Here is a 15,802-nt window from a genome sequence, read left to right as displayed (position 1 = left end):
AAACATTTAAATCGGTTCATTGGTTTAGCTTGTAGAATTTTTTGAAATATTTTTTAAAGAAGTGGCGCCATCTCTGTTCCTAAGGGGTGAAACTTGCGCTGCTGCGGGTCAAATCACTCAGTTTGGTCCCTACTAGCACTGCAAAGCGGCTTGCTTTTATCATGAAGTGCAGCATCCGGGCAAAAAATGGCCATAACAAGTATGACTTATCTCTGAAAACTTGTCAAAAACCTGTTAAAGGTACAGTATGCATAAGTTACTCTATGGTTTACTAAAAAGGCTAGTACTGCACTCTGGTGGCAGAACATTGCAGTAATATCCCCTATTTCTGACACAACTGAATTATTACAAAAATTCGCTTTTACACGCATATTTTAGATTGATAATTTTGATAAAGTATGAGTAAATCCGATAGCAACTATGATAGCATAGCATGCCGAATTTGGTAGTATTTCGACAATAGTATTATATATTTAGATATATTTTATTAGAGCATTTTGACAGTTCCAAAATACTAAGCGGTTTGACACGTTCATACTACATACATATTGTGATTACTACTTAAACGTGAGGTGTATCTATCATACAAATATTATTTGTAAGTATCCATAGGTGAGGTGATATGTCTCGAATTTTGAGCGAAAAATTGGGCGCGTGATTCACGTGCATCGTTTGGAGTATTATAGATTTTAAGGAAGGCTCTTTGTACTTTAGTATTTTTAAAATGGGTTAAGGTTTTTCATTTATGTTATTATAATTTTATTTTATAAGGCGTACTTATAGAACATATATTTTAATGAACAAGAAAAGTGTTTTAGGGATTTTCGACTGAAAACGTATTACATGTACCTAGGTAGGTATTGCAGTTATATTATAGCACCGTAGCATTAAGTTCATTATAGCTGGTAATCGGAGGATGCCTTTTTATTAAACATTAAACGTACCGTCCAGTGAATTAATAAGTCATACAAATAATTGTTTAACCCTTTTACAAGCATAAGTAAAGACTGTACACAATAAAATCCGGGCATGCATGATATCGTAAATCTTTGAAATGCATGTGCATTATCAAGCAGCAGCACTTTTTTTAAATAATTTGTGGTTATAAAACTACATAATAAAATTATAAACCTAATTTAACATTACGTTGTCTGTGACTTAAACCATTATATATTCCACAGTACCTATTTTTTTTTGTACACGGTCTTCTGACAAGTCTTTACCAAATTCTCCTGTTATTATATTATACAAGCCAAATTTTACTACATTACATTATCTTTTTACAATAGTTAAAACTTTTCTAATTGTATTCAGATTGAGATAGTTCTGAGGTGTTTTAACTCGTCTTTAAGTGAATTTGACTTTTTGATAAAAAAAATGCCTCCTTGGAGTCGAAAGTCTTCCTGACTACCTCAAGTAGAAAATATAATTTTATTAGGCAAGATGACATTCTAATGAGCATAAAACAGCCTATAAAAATATAAATAAAATTGGGGCATTGTAAGGACTAGTGCTAGCTATGTAGCTAGCTGTATCGTTTATTATACTCGTAAATACAGATAAAGCCTGGTCTAACTGTTGATATGTGTATTATTTTGTATTACTAATTACTATGTCCTAAGGGTTTGATCTAAGGGTATTTTTAGGGTTCCGTGCCCAAAGGGTAAACACGGGACCCTATTACTAAGACTCCGCTGTCCGTCTGTCTGTCTGTCTGTCACCAGGCTGTATCTCAAGAACCGTGATAGCTAGACAGTTGAAATTTTCACAGATGATGTATTTCTGCTGCCGCTATAACAACAAATACTAAAAAGTACGGAACCCTCGGTGCGCGAGTCCGACTCGCACTTGGCCGGTTTTTTTAGCCATATCTGATATAAGGTTTTAATATTTTTTTTAGGGACTATGATGCTTTCAATATCGTCTAGCAAATATATTTCGGAAACATTTTTGTCAAGCTCGAGTTCTGATGATGGTATCCATGAGGAATCGAGGGAACTCCTCAAATGTGAAAGGCATACATATAGTGATTTTTGTAATTTTATAAACAAATCCAGCACTTCCATTTTAAAAAGTGACATTTGATGAAGTGGAACTGCTGTTGATGATCAGAATGGAACTCTTTAATGACGCATAGTTTACGTTTGGCGATTTGTCCTCTTCTTTATGTTTGTTAAGCAACTTAAGTTTTTAAGACATATTTTTGTCAAGCTCGAGTTCTGATGATGAGACCCACGAGGAACCGAGGGAACTCCTCAAATGTGAAAGGCATACATATAGTGATTTTTGTTTTTTTATCAACAAATCCAGCATTTACATTTAAAAAAGTGACATTTGATGAAATGGAAACTGCTGATAATGATCAGAATGGAACTCTTCAATGACACATAGTTCACGTTTGGCGATTTGTTCTCTTCCTTATGGACCCAGACCTAAACTTGGACCCGGACTCGGACCCGGACCCGGGTCTGAACATGGACCCCAACTCTGACCCGGACCCGGACCGAACTCTGACCCAAACTTGGACCCGGACAGCCGGATACGGACCCGGACTCTGATCCGGACCCGGAAATGCTACTAGAAAAGTGGGTTAGGTGGGTGGTTGGGTTTTGAACTGCGATTCTCACAGAACAGAACTGCTATCAGAAAAGTAGGTTAGGTTAGAGCTGTGACCCTTACAGAAACGAAATGCTATCAGAAAAGTAGGTTAGGTTAGGTTAGAACTGCGACCCCTACAGAAACGAAATGCTATCAGAAAAGTAGGTTAGGTTAGGTTAGAACTGCGACCCCTACAGAAACGAAATGCTACTACTAAAGTGGGTGGTTTTACCTCCTTTTCTACATTATTAGGCAAAAGATGCTGTCTTTTTCATTTCATTGTCTGGAATCTAAGAGTGCACCATCAACAATAAGTGAACTTTCAGCGGCATCCCCCATTGAAGTCAGTTTTTTTTTCTTAAAAATTATTTCGTGTGTTTTAGCTAAGTCGTGATAAAACTACAATGATTAACTAAGCATTTAAATGATAATTTAATAAAGGAAATGCATTTGTAACATGATATAACGGTAACAAACATCCGAATAAAAAATATTTCGTTCAAATATTGTTGCTTCCAAGTTGACAGAAATGTCACATCGAAAACGCACGTATTTTTCGCACGGATTTAGATTTTAATAAACCGGATGGAGTACACGGGCCAAAAAGTGTGTCCACATGAGAAGTCAAAGTGGGCGGTTGCATCTCTTTCTAATTAGGGTGACCATAAGTCATATGTATGTGGGATATTAGGATAAGTTGGAATGTATAGTTTGGCCAAGATCTTTTTTCATTCATGCATAGGGAGTCAGAGAGAATGGATATAGTTTTTTTCTCCTCTGTAAAACGCTTCACAAAACCTTACTTAATTTAGTCGTTATAAAAGCTGTTACTGATGACAGACAGACTGACAGACGGACAGCGGAGTCTTAGTGATATGGTCCCGTTTTTACCCTTTGGGTACGGAACCCTAAAAATGGTCACGTTTTTTTCATTTGTAGTCTGCCTCTTTCGCACTCATGGTATGTTCATATACGTAATGGCTTCTCTTTTGCACACTTCAGCTATTCTTTAAGCGTCATCGTAGTTAATTGCACCATTTTTTTTTAAATTTGCCGCCTTAGTGTACTGACGGAAATTTGTGTTTAACCTACCTATATATAGAATATTATGTATAAATGTGTCTGTAATATTTAAGGATTTTGGATTTAAATTTTGGCAATTATATAGCTCTCATTACGTGCACAAATAAATCATTTATCTATCTATCTATCAACCAAATAATTAAACATGCCGAAATAAAGATATACTTATTTAGGTAAACTTATTTTTACATTAAGTAAGTACGTATGTAATAAGAACTCTGTAAGGCCGATTCACATCGTGCCGACATCATAGTCACCCTAATGAGTTTGACAATGTTTTCTTGTATTTTTATCGTAAACTTTAATAGTTGAGGCTTACCTGTGAAAAGATATACCACAATCAACAAAACTTTCACTTCTGCAACCTTTCACACAACATCTTTTACCCATTTTATACTTTATTTCGCAAATAAATCTTGAGCGCCGCCATTCATGTATTTTGAAAATTTCTTTATCAAGTTGGGGATACCAATTAATATTCAAAGTTACTACAATGTCTACCATATTAAAATTAATGTATTTTTTGTTGTGCACATGCTTGGTTAAATCAGTTAATAATATTGATATTATAACTATTTACAAATTACGTAAAAGATATCAGAACCGCACTCTGAATATAGCACTTAAATAATATAAGAAGGTATTTAATTTTAGTAGTTATTGATATATAAATACTACCAAAATGGTATTTTTTTAACATTGGCAACATGTGCGAGTGGGACACCGCGACCCACTTTTGCTATCTCATGTGGACCGTTTTCTCTAGTCTGGTACGAACACCTTTCTGGCTCGGTGATAAGGTTCAATTTAGTATGGCAAAAAAAGTGACAGCTCGCTCCTGTTTAGGGTATAACTTCATGATTTTTCGATGACATCTGTCACGTTGTAACGTTAATTCGCGTAAACGGCGTAAAGTATTTACCTAGAATAATTCTGGCTCAGTTTTCGTTATATAGTTAGAAAGAGAGCGTTTTAGGTGTGAAGTTAGGCATGTAGACCTGTACCGCTGGCTATATTTTGACCCCTAGGTTATAAAAATATTAAAGTTAATTCTGTTTTCGCTTATCAATACTTTGTTAAGATGTAAATCTTACATTTTGTTTTGTGTCATATATATAATTTGCTTTTTTAGTAATTTGTTAATTTGTGGTAATTATTTTTTATTTTGAATTATTTTGGAGAATAAAATATTCGAGAGAAAACATGTAACTGTGTTGCATTTAGGATAGTGTTTTTAGTGTGAAAACATAGTTTGTGTCAATTACGTCCAATGCAATCTGATACTATGTCATAATATTCTAAATGACACAAAAAAAAATAAAGTAAAAAAAAAGTACTTAGGTCGAATTTAATCGTTTAAATAGGTCCATTAAATGATTTTGTGTCTTATTGAGGCATAGCTTCATAAGATATTTGATGATTTTATTGTAACAGGCTGTCACCGTTACAAAAGAATATTAAAGATATTAAAGTTTACATCTTATTAATTTGAAATGCAGGATAAATAAGATATATGAATTTGTGTCACTTGCATCCACTGCATAAACAAATATTACAAACATATTATTTGCGTTCAAACGAAGCTCGCGGGCGGTCTGAATGGGCAACGGAGGCCGTGCAGGGTGGGGCCGCGGCGTGACCTTGCCGTACGCAACGCATGTCTACTTCGCCTGTGCGCCAAATTAACGCAACTTATTTAAAGAAGTTATACTAATACAAGCAAAGAATGCTTCGAATTATCTTTTACCTATTTAAAACTTATAGATATTGTACAATGACACCATTTTGCAAAAGAACTGTAAGTACATGTTTGATTTGCGAGCGAGCTGGCAACATTGCGCAGGGAAAGCTTAAAAATATCGCGTTTACGTGAACGCCACATACATTTGTGACAGTGATAGGGAAAAGGTACCACTAAAGTAAAATTTGGTTATTAATACCGTGACTTTCTTTCATTCTTTGATAAAACTCTACTTTGATAAAAAAAGAAGCCCCTAATTAAGATTTAAAAACGCAAAAAAGAAAAAAAAAGAGGAAAAAATCTTTATAGGGCTGTATCTCCTAAACCGTGCGTCGTAGCGCAAAAATAATCAACGTTTCGGTCCCCTTTATGTAACCATTAATTTATATTTAAAAAAACGCAAAAAAAAAACAGAAATAAAAATCTTTATAGGGCTATATCTCCTAAACCGTTGTAGCGCAAAAATAATCAAATTTTCGTTTCCCTCTATAGAACCCCAAAGTAATGTACAAAAAACACAATAAATAAAAATAAAAAAATCTTTATAGGGCTGCATCTCCTAAACCGTGCATCGTAGCGCAAAAATAATCAAATTTTCGTTCCCCTTTAAGAAACCCTTAATTAATACTTAAAAAAACTCAAAAAAAACAGGAAAGAAATCTTTATAGAGCCATATCTCCTAAACCGTGCGTGGTAGCGCAAAAATAATAAAATTTTCGTTCCCCTTCATGGAACCCCAAAGTAATATACAAAAAACACAATAAAAAATAAAAACAAAAAAAAACTTTATAGGGCTGTATCTCCTACACCGTGCGTCGTAAAGAAATAATAATCAATATCTGTTCCCCTTTAAGAATGCCCTAATTAAGATTTAAAAACGCAAAAAAAGGAAAAGAGGAAAAAAATCATTTTAGGGCTGTATCTCCTAAACCGTGTGTCGTAGCGCAAAAATAATAAAATGTTCGTTCCCTTTTATTAAATCGCAAAGTAATATACAAAAAACACAATGACAAAAAAAGAAAAAAAAAAAAGAAAAAAAAACTTTAGGGATGTATCTCCTAAACCGTGCATGGTAGCGAAAAATAATCAAATTTTCGTTTCCCTTAAGAAGCCCTTAATTAAGATTTAAAACCGCAAAAAAGAAAAAGAAAAAATCTATATAGGGTTGTATCTCCTAAACCGTGCGTCGTAGCGCAAAAATAATTAACTTTTCGGTCCCCTTTATGTAACCATTATTTTATACAAAACAAACGCAAAAAAAAAACTATAGGGCTGGATCTCCTAAACCATAGTAGTTTCACTTGCATCCACTGCATAAACAAATATTACAAACATATTATTTGCGTTCAAACGAAGCTCGCGGGCGGTCTGAATGGGCAACGGAGGCCGTGCAGGGTGGGGCCGCGGCGTGACCTTGCCGTACGCAACGCATGTCTACTTCGCCTGTGCGCCAAATTAACGCAACTTATTTAAAGAAGTTATACTAATACAAGCAAAGAATGCTTCGAATTATCTTTTACCTATTTAAAACTTATAGATATTGTACAATGACACCATTTTGCAAAAGAACTGTAAGTACATGTTTGATTTGCGAGCGAGCTGGCAACATTGCGCAGGGAAAGCTTAAAAATATCGCGTTTACGTGAACGCCACATACATTTGTGACAGTGATAGGGAAAAGGTACCACTAAAGTAAAATTTGGTTATTAATACCGTGACTTTCTTTCATTCTTTGATAAAACTCTACTTTGATAAAAAAAGAAGCCCCTAATTAAGATTTAAAAACGCAAAAAAGAAAAAAAAAGAGGAAAAAATCTTTATAGGGCTGTATCTCCTAAACCGTGCGTCGTAGCGCAAAAATAATCAACGTTTCGGTCCCCTTTATGTAACCATTAATTTATATTTAAAAAAACGCAAAAAAAAAAACAGAAATAAAAATCTTTATAGGGCTATATCTCCTAAACCGTTGTAGCGCAAAAATAATCAAATTTTCGTTTCCCTCTATAGAACCCCAAAGTAATGTACAAAAAACACAATAAATAAAAATAAAAAAATCTTTATAGGGCTGCATCTCCTAAACCGTGCATCGTAGCGCAAAAATAATCAAATTTTCGTTCCCCTTTAAGAAACCCTTAATTAATACTTAAAAAAACTCAAAAAAAACAGGAAAGAAATCTTTATAGAGCTATATCTCCTAAACCGTGCGTGGTAGCGCAAAAATAATAAAATTTTCGTTCCCCTTCATGGAACCCCAAAGTAATATACAAAAAACACAATAAAAAATAAAAACAAAAAAAAACTTTATAGGGCTGTATCTCCTACACCGTGCGTCGTAAAGAAATAATAATCAATATCTGTTCCCCTTTAAGAATGCCCTAATTAAGATTTAAAAACGCAAAAAAAGGAAAAGAGGAAAAAAATCATTTTAGGGCTGTATCTCCTAAACCGTGTGTCGTAGCGCAAAAATAATAAAATGTTCGTTCCCTTTTATTAAATCGCAAAGTAATATACAAAAAACACAATGACAAAAAAAGAAAAAAAAAAAAGAAAAAAAAACTTTAGGGATGTATCTCCTAAACCGTGCATGGTAGCGAAAAATAATCAAATTTTCGTTTCCCTTAAGAAGCCCTTAATTAAGATTTAAAACCGCAAAAAAGAAAAAGAAAAAATCTATATAGGGTTGTATCTCCTAAACCGTGCGTCGTAGCGCAAAAATAATTAACTTTTCGGTCCCCTTTATGTAACCATTATTTTATACAAAACAAACGCAAAAAAAAACTATAGGGCTGGATCTCCTAAACCATTTTCTTGAATAACTTCTAAACTATTTATCTTAAAATTATTTAAAAATTAAAATTTGAGATTCCCACAATAAGCTCTTTCATATGATATGTAACACGATATAGTTTGACAAACTTTATTTTTTAATTTTCTCATTTACCCCCAAAAGTGGCCCCCGTCTTTAAAAATAATTTGTTTACGTTACATGTCCATCTTTGGGTCACAAACTTATATACTTGTACCAAATTTCAACTTAATTGGTCCAGTAGTTTCGGAGAAAATATGCTGTAACAGACGGACAGACAGACAGACAGACGCACGAGTGATCCTATAAGGGTTCCGTTTTTTCCTTTTGAGGTACGGAACCCTAAAAAACTGAAAAAAAACCAAAAAAAAATCTTTATAGGGCTGTATCTCCTAAACCGTGCGTCGTAGCGCAAAAATAATCAAATTTTCGTTCCTCTTTATTCAACCCTTAATTTATATTTAAAAAAAAACGCAAAAAACATTACATATAAATTATTACAATGGGCAATTCCTGTTGTTCAATGAGAAGGTGGTTGATACGTTTGCGTTAAGTGTCATTTTGTATGGGATTTTGAGTTTCCAATACAATTTTCACTAGGTTTTCTGTTTTAAATTAGTACTAAATGTTGTATCAGTTTTTGTCCAAAATGGATTTAGGTAAATTTTGCGAGCTTTCACTAAACTGCTGTAACTCGGAAACTTAGAATCCACAAAGGGGACTTTACTAGATTTTGACACATATTACTTAGTTTTTTTTTATATTGATAAAAAATAATGTTATCCGTTGGAGTTGGAGACGTCCGCGTCCTAAAACGAAAGCGTTCAATTCATGGTATGTTGTGGGGCTTGGCTAACGATAATCGCAAGCCATAATTTTGTAACATACTAATATACCAGGTGGGGCCTGTAACACGACCAAAATAATTAAAACATAATATTCTACTCATCAAACGATGACACTTTTTTTCAATAACTTTCAAATATATAGGTATTATACAGTCTTGTATTTAATGTACATCATCATCATTGTAATCTATGTTGCTTGCCACGCTTAAACATAACAAAAATCACAATAAATTGCGTCTTAAAATAAACATAAAAAGTCTACTAAAAATCGAAACAAAAGTAATTTTTAAAAGTCGCTGATGTGACATTCTCAATCAAAAGGTAGGTACCACTTTGTCGTTTACCATAAAGACGAAATTTGATTATATCTTTATACAAAAAACCTGTCAGAGAGTCCTCGACAAAGTGGTCAGTATGAGGAGTGCAGCCTACAGTTTATTTTTAATTATATTTACATACCTACTCCCACACTACGGTTAGATTGGTAAGGTACCTTTTGATTAGGAACGTCACAAATGTTGGTCAGTATGAGGAGTGCAGCCTACAGTTTATTTTTAATTATATTTACATACCTACTCCCACACTACGGTAAGATTGGTAAGGTTGATAAGACAATGTAATTATGCCTCCGAAATTAAATAAATACACTGTATCGCAAAAATAAGTGGCGAGACAGCTCATAATGCCATCTCTTTCACTCTTGGTTGGTCTTAACAAGGGTAAAGGAGATAGTATTAAGATATAGATAGATTATGTGCCGCCAGCTAATATTGCCGCAAGTATAATAAGCACCCCACCCGCGTAGGTACCCTTCCCCGCGCACGCCCTTCTTGCTCAATTGAGTTTTATTTTGCCAGATAGTAAAAAAACCGTGGATCAAAATGACCCAAATTATGAATGATGTCTCAATGTGGTATTATAATATTGTAGACGTAAACTTAATAATATGATTTTTTTGTGGCAGATACAGGGTGTTAATTAGTTTTTTTTTTTTTTAATAAAAGCGGTGGATGAATTTGACACAGATTTGTTTGAATAACATATAACAATGTTCTGTAAAGTACAACACTTCATTTACTGACTATAATTTTATTTTAGGCGTTTTAGGATCAATATTAGGTATTTATTAAATGCCATTATACCCGTGGATGAAAATGACACAAAATGCGTGTGTATGTCGGAAGCCACTTTGCCTTTACAGGGAAACAAAGAATTTCGTCTCTAATATTTTTTTACAGAATGCTGATTGAAAAAAGAAATACTTAAATTTTTACCTAAGCAAATACCTAGGATGACACAAAATATTATTTTTAGGTTTAGTATATGGTCTGGAAACTATATATAAAAAATAAGCAACATTAATATTCTTATAACCTCAGAAGTTATTGGTACAGATCTAATGTGTCGAAAACTTAACGTAAACACGTTTGTGACTCACTCATTTCTTTTGGCCTCAAGCTTTAAAGCCTCCTAATCTTTGAAGGTTTAATAAGGTTTTTAGCAGTAAAGGTTTGGAGCAAAAAGTAAAAGCGTTTAACAAATAAGATCAACCTATGTTATGGGGTAGGGTGAAATTTAATACGTTTTTGTGAAATAGGGAAAAACAGAAAAAGATAATTATGACTTATCGCGTTTTTAGAGTTCCGTATAGTCAACTAGGAACCCTTATAGTTTCGCCATCTGTCCGTTCGTTTGTCTGTCAGTCCGAGGGTTGGCTCATAGTACTAGCGGTTACGGCGATATTTGCATCGAAAGCTGCACTTGATGCAGAAAGCAAGCCGCTTTACCCAGTGATACTAGGGACCAATCTGAATGATTTCATCCGAGGAAACACACATTTCATCCACTAGAATTCAAGATGGCGGACCTTTTTCTAAATGGCGGCTGCAAAATTTAAAAAAATTGTAGACACAAAACGGGTGCACCGATTTTAGTGATTGATATATCAATCAATTCGTATTGACACCTGTAATCGGAAAAAAAAATATACCCTTATTCTTGATGATGCCTCTGTGCCATTGCCATCCTCTTGGGGTTGGAAGTCATCTAATGACAGTTGGGAACCGCAATGGTCTGAAGCCAGATATGGCGTGAATTATCATACCTGAACCATTGCGGCTGTAAAAAAGGTTGCGAAACAATGTGCTGCACGTGTCGGAGGGTGGGTCTACCCTGCACAGTGCAATGCAGAATGCAGCATATGGCATATGCAAAGGCAACTGCAAAAACGAAAGGTACTTATAGATAAACTACGCCAAACTGTCCCGCCCCTCCATTACTATTTCAATACTACACACATTCTTCTTCATTTTCTTCTACCTAAGCCTTTTCCCATTATCTGGGGTCGGCTCTCCTTGTCCTCTTTCTCCACACAGGACGATTATGTGCTGTTCCGGCGTCAATATTTGTGTTTTTCAGGTCATTTTGGACCGTTGTCAGCCAAGTAGCAGGGCGTCTTCCACGGCTCCGTTTCGTCGTTGGTAGATCCAATGTCACTCGTACCATGTGATCTGAAGACCGCCTGATTACGTGACCGTACCAGCGTAGTCGCTTTTCCTTCAGCTTTTCTTTAATAGGAGCGATTTTAAAACTGCCTCTCACGTATTCGTTACGGATCCTATCCCTCCGGGTGACTCCAGCTGACCAGCGAAGTATGCGCATCTCTGTTGTATGCAGTTTGTGAACATGTTGATGCCCAGCATTTGGTTCCATAAAGTATGGCGGGTCGCACTGCAGTTTTATATAATTTACCCTTTATTTTTAAAGGCATTTTGTTATCACACAACACCGGTCAACTGCCTCCACTTCATCCAGCCTACTGTGGTTCTATGAGTTAAGCGAGGTTTAGATTAGCAAGAACTTGCATGCAATTATTCATAATTCATAATTTATTTATTGCATCCATGGTTTACATTTGGTGGTACATACATAGTGGGTTTCACATGGACCCTGGTAGGGCACAGCAATAGTCTTAAATTTAAAGTATGCTAGGTATTAGTATTAATGTAATCATTATATAAACTAGGTCTTATGACAATGATTAAGACATTGTAATTTAAAATTATATTGCAACAAATTTATTAATGTCTTGGAGATATTATTAACAATTAAATTTAACATTGAAAATGTAGGGTATATGTATAATATTTGTTTATTTAATAGTTATGTCAAGAATGTCAAGATTAAGAATTTGTATGTCATGCAATGTTTAATAAGAATTGGTAAAAAATAAATGGAATAAAAATAATAATGTGAGTAATAATTAAAACTAATAATTAACATTAAATTCGATTAAAAATAATACCATTCGTGATCATTAACCTTAACATTAAATTCAATTAAAACTAGTAACATTCGTGATCATTTTTATCTTCCAAGAAATCATTCAATTTATAGTAGCATTTGTTAACTAATAAGTTCTGCAACAGTTTGTTAAAATGTTTATCTGATGTCTGAAGTTTAATATCGTCGCCGTAATTTACGTTACATTGCTGACTACTAAGGTAAACTGCATTCAACATGTTTACCAGATACCGCAATGTAATGAAAATTGCATGCAAGTTCTTGCTAGTCTAAACCTCGCTTTACGTCTATCAATTTTACCATCGTTGCTGATTATCGACCCTAAGTATTTAAATTCTTTCACTGTAGGCAGTGGGACATCATTTATGTAGAGCTTGATTGAGTTGGGATCTGTTGTACCGTCAAACAAACATGACATGTGTTCTGTTTTCTTACGGCTTACTCTCAAACCATTTTCCTCTAATGATTTAGTCCAAATGTTTAGTTGATTTTGGAGGTCTTTGACATTATCTGATATTAGGGCGACGTCATGAGCATATAATATGTTCCATGGCACTGGTTTTGGTGAGCCCTTGTTAGGTAATCTATGGTGACGTTAAATAATAACGGGCTGAATATTGACCCTTGATGGACTCCGTTGCTTATTTCAAACTTTTCACAGGTTCCAGCTGGATTACTATCTGGGTGGTGACATTGGTATACATATCCTGAATTAATGCTATATACTATTCAGGTACTTCATGAAACCTCAATACTACACACATTGAAATAGTAATGGAGGGGCGGGACAGTTTGGCGTAGTTCATTTCTATATATTCAATTTAATTATATTAGGTAGGTATATTTTGTTATGATTTCATATGAATTGCCTTTTTTTTACAGTTCAACCACATCGGACGAAGATGATAAAGAGGAGTAAATGTGACGTCCCACGGGTAAAGGTACCTTATGGCGGTTGGCGCTTAAGCTATTGTTAACGCCGCTCCAATACTATTGCGGTGCTATGCGACGTAAGCGCCAGCTTCCATAAGGTTCCTTTTTCCGTGGAACGTCACAAATAATAAGCGGCAATACATTTATTTATAGCTCAATAAATAAAGTAAATATGTATTATTTTCTTTTTTTACGTTTAAATATAAAGAAATATCATCAAAGTTGTCAGTTCTGACGCGAGGGAGCCGTTTCAGAAGGGAGTTACGCGCTTTTTTTAATGCGTATTGTTAAAAAACTAATCAACGGATTGTCAAGTTTTTTATTTTATTTTGTAGCTAATATTATCAGGTTTCATTTAAATGAAAGAATATGTGACCATACTATAGAACATTTAGTTGTTATTATCAGTAGAAGGAAAAAAATTAAGAAAAAAAACATATTTTTTTTAATATTCGGCCGCCATCTTTAATTTCTTAAATGGTATATTTTTTTCCCGATTACAGGTGTCAATACGAATTGATTGATATATCAATCACTAAAATCGGTGCACCCGTTTTGTGTCTAAATTTTTTTTAAATTTGCAGCCGCCATTTTGGAAAAGGTCCGCCATCTTTAATTTTAGTGGATGAAATTTGTGTTTCCTCGGATGAAATCATTCAGATTGGTCCCTAGTATCACTGGGCAAAGCGGCTTGCTTTCTGCATCAAGTGCAGTTTCATTTTGCTAACCGCTATAGCTATACGGAACCCTAATGATCCTATAAGGGAACTGTTTTTTCCTTTGCGGTACGGAACCCTAAAAACAAATGTTTCTTATGGAATTTAAAGTTTATGAATTAAAATAAAGCTTAATTTGGTATTTTTTATTAAATTTTCAAACCATTTTTTTTATCATTATTAATATCGAACGATTCATGTATAATGAAATGAATGAATAATGAGCGTTTTACGTTTTGTTACCTGTCAAAAGCTACTTAAACACGCTTCATCCAAGGTCAAATTACTGTCCCCACTAGTGGATAAAATGCGTTTTTCCCCGCTTGTTTTAAAGGATAAAAGACGGCTTTCCGAGCTAGTGAGGGGAAAAATAATTAATGTCATTAACTAACGCATTAGTCTAACGCGATTAAATTTCATTATTTTAGCTTTACAAAATATTATACAACTAATAAGTTCCGTTAGTTCATACTTTTTATGACCTAATAAAATAATTAAAAAAGAGTCTTTTAAAGGGCCCACTGACTACCAGTCCGCCGGACGATATCGGCCTGTCAGTGAGAACAAAAATTTGACAGTTCCGAATAACTGACAGGCCGATATCGTCCGGCGGACTGATAGTCTGTGGGCCCCTTTACTCCCTTTGGAGCAGAGAGAAAAATCGTTTTGACAGTTAGAAAAAAGAAACTGATTTGACTAGTAGTCAAATACCCTATTAGAATTATATGCCAATGACCGAACCTTTTTTGCAGGTAGTAGCACGTGCGGTTTTACTTACTATTTAGACATAGAGTTAGCCGTAAGAACTACTATACATACTATGTAACAATCGCCGCGCTATCTGGTAGGAGCTATATTGTAAAGTATTTTCGTCGCAGTTTTATTTTAATAAACAACTGGTTAAAAACTGTATAATATGTGAATCAGCTTGCAACATGCACTTATCTAATGTAAGACCTTATTGTACCTATGAAAGCAATAAATTACTGATAACTGATCTAGAACGCAAGTAATTAAGTAACTTTGAAAGTAATTACTCATTAAGTACCTTCTTATTTAAAACAAAATTGTTAACTATACTTTATCAAGTCTATATCCGCTAAATTCCAAATGACCTCTCACTGATAATCACCCTTTTGCCAAAAACTAGGCGTAATAAGCTTCTTATAACATAAATATCATTAATACACGTTAACACAATTAAATAAAAACTGATTTAGTACTTAAATCTCACCTAAATATTGAAATTTTGTTATTAATCGTTTTTACTCACCAAAATGAGTAAATACGAGTATTTACTGTATGCTTTGAGTAAATACCGAGTAAATACTCAGTATTTACTCACCCCTACCCATCTCTACTGGTGGCAGAACATTGCAGTAATATCCCCTATTCCTCGTCCTTTGGAAATCTGAAATAAAAAGCAGGGGGGTGTCACTTCGCAGTTTAGGTACATTTGGCCGGCGCGCCTCCCGGGCAGGAGTATGGTAATGGGCTGCCGCTCGACTCGCGCAAAATTGAAAATGCATAATGCCTTCGAAACCTAAATCTATAGATATTGTTCTGTTTACGAATGTGTGAATAAACGGAAGAACAAGGAAGCAGAAATAACATTTCTTTTTTAATTCCGGACTATATTGACCGACATATTTTCAAAGAAATAAGTACTTCTGTGGCATAACTACTTCCGTGAGAATCAGACATACCATCTCCGGATAAAAAAACTATGTTTACAGAATCAACGTTTGTAATTCCTACATATTTGTCTTAAAAA

This window comes from Cydia strobilella, chromosome Z (assembly GCF_947568885.1).
Source record: "Cydia strobilella chromosome Z, ilCydStro3.1, whole genome shotgun sequence".
NCBI classification, from domain to species: Eukaryota; Metazoa; Arthropoda; class Insecta; order Lepidoptera; family Tortricidae; genus Cydia; species Cydia strobilella.
This window is presented reverse-complemented; position numbering follows the sequence as displayed.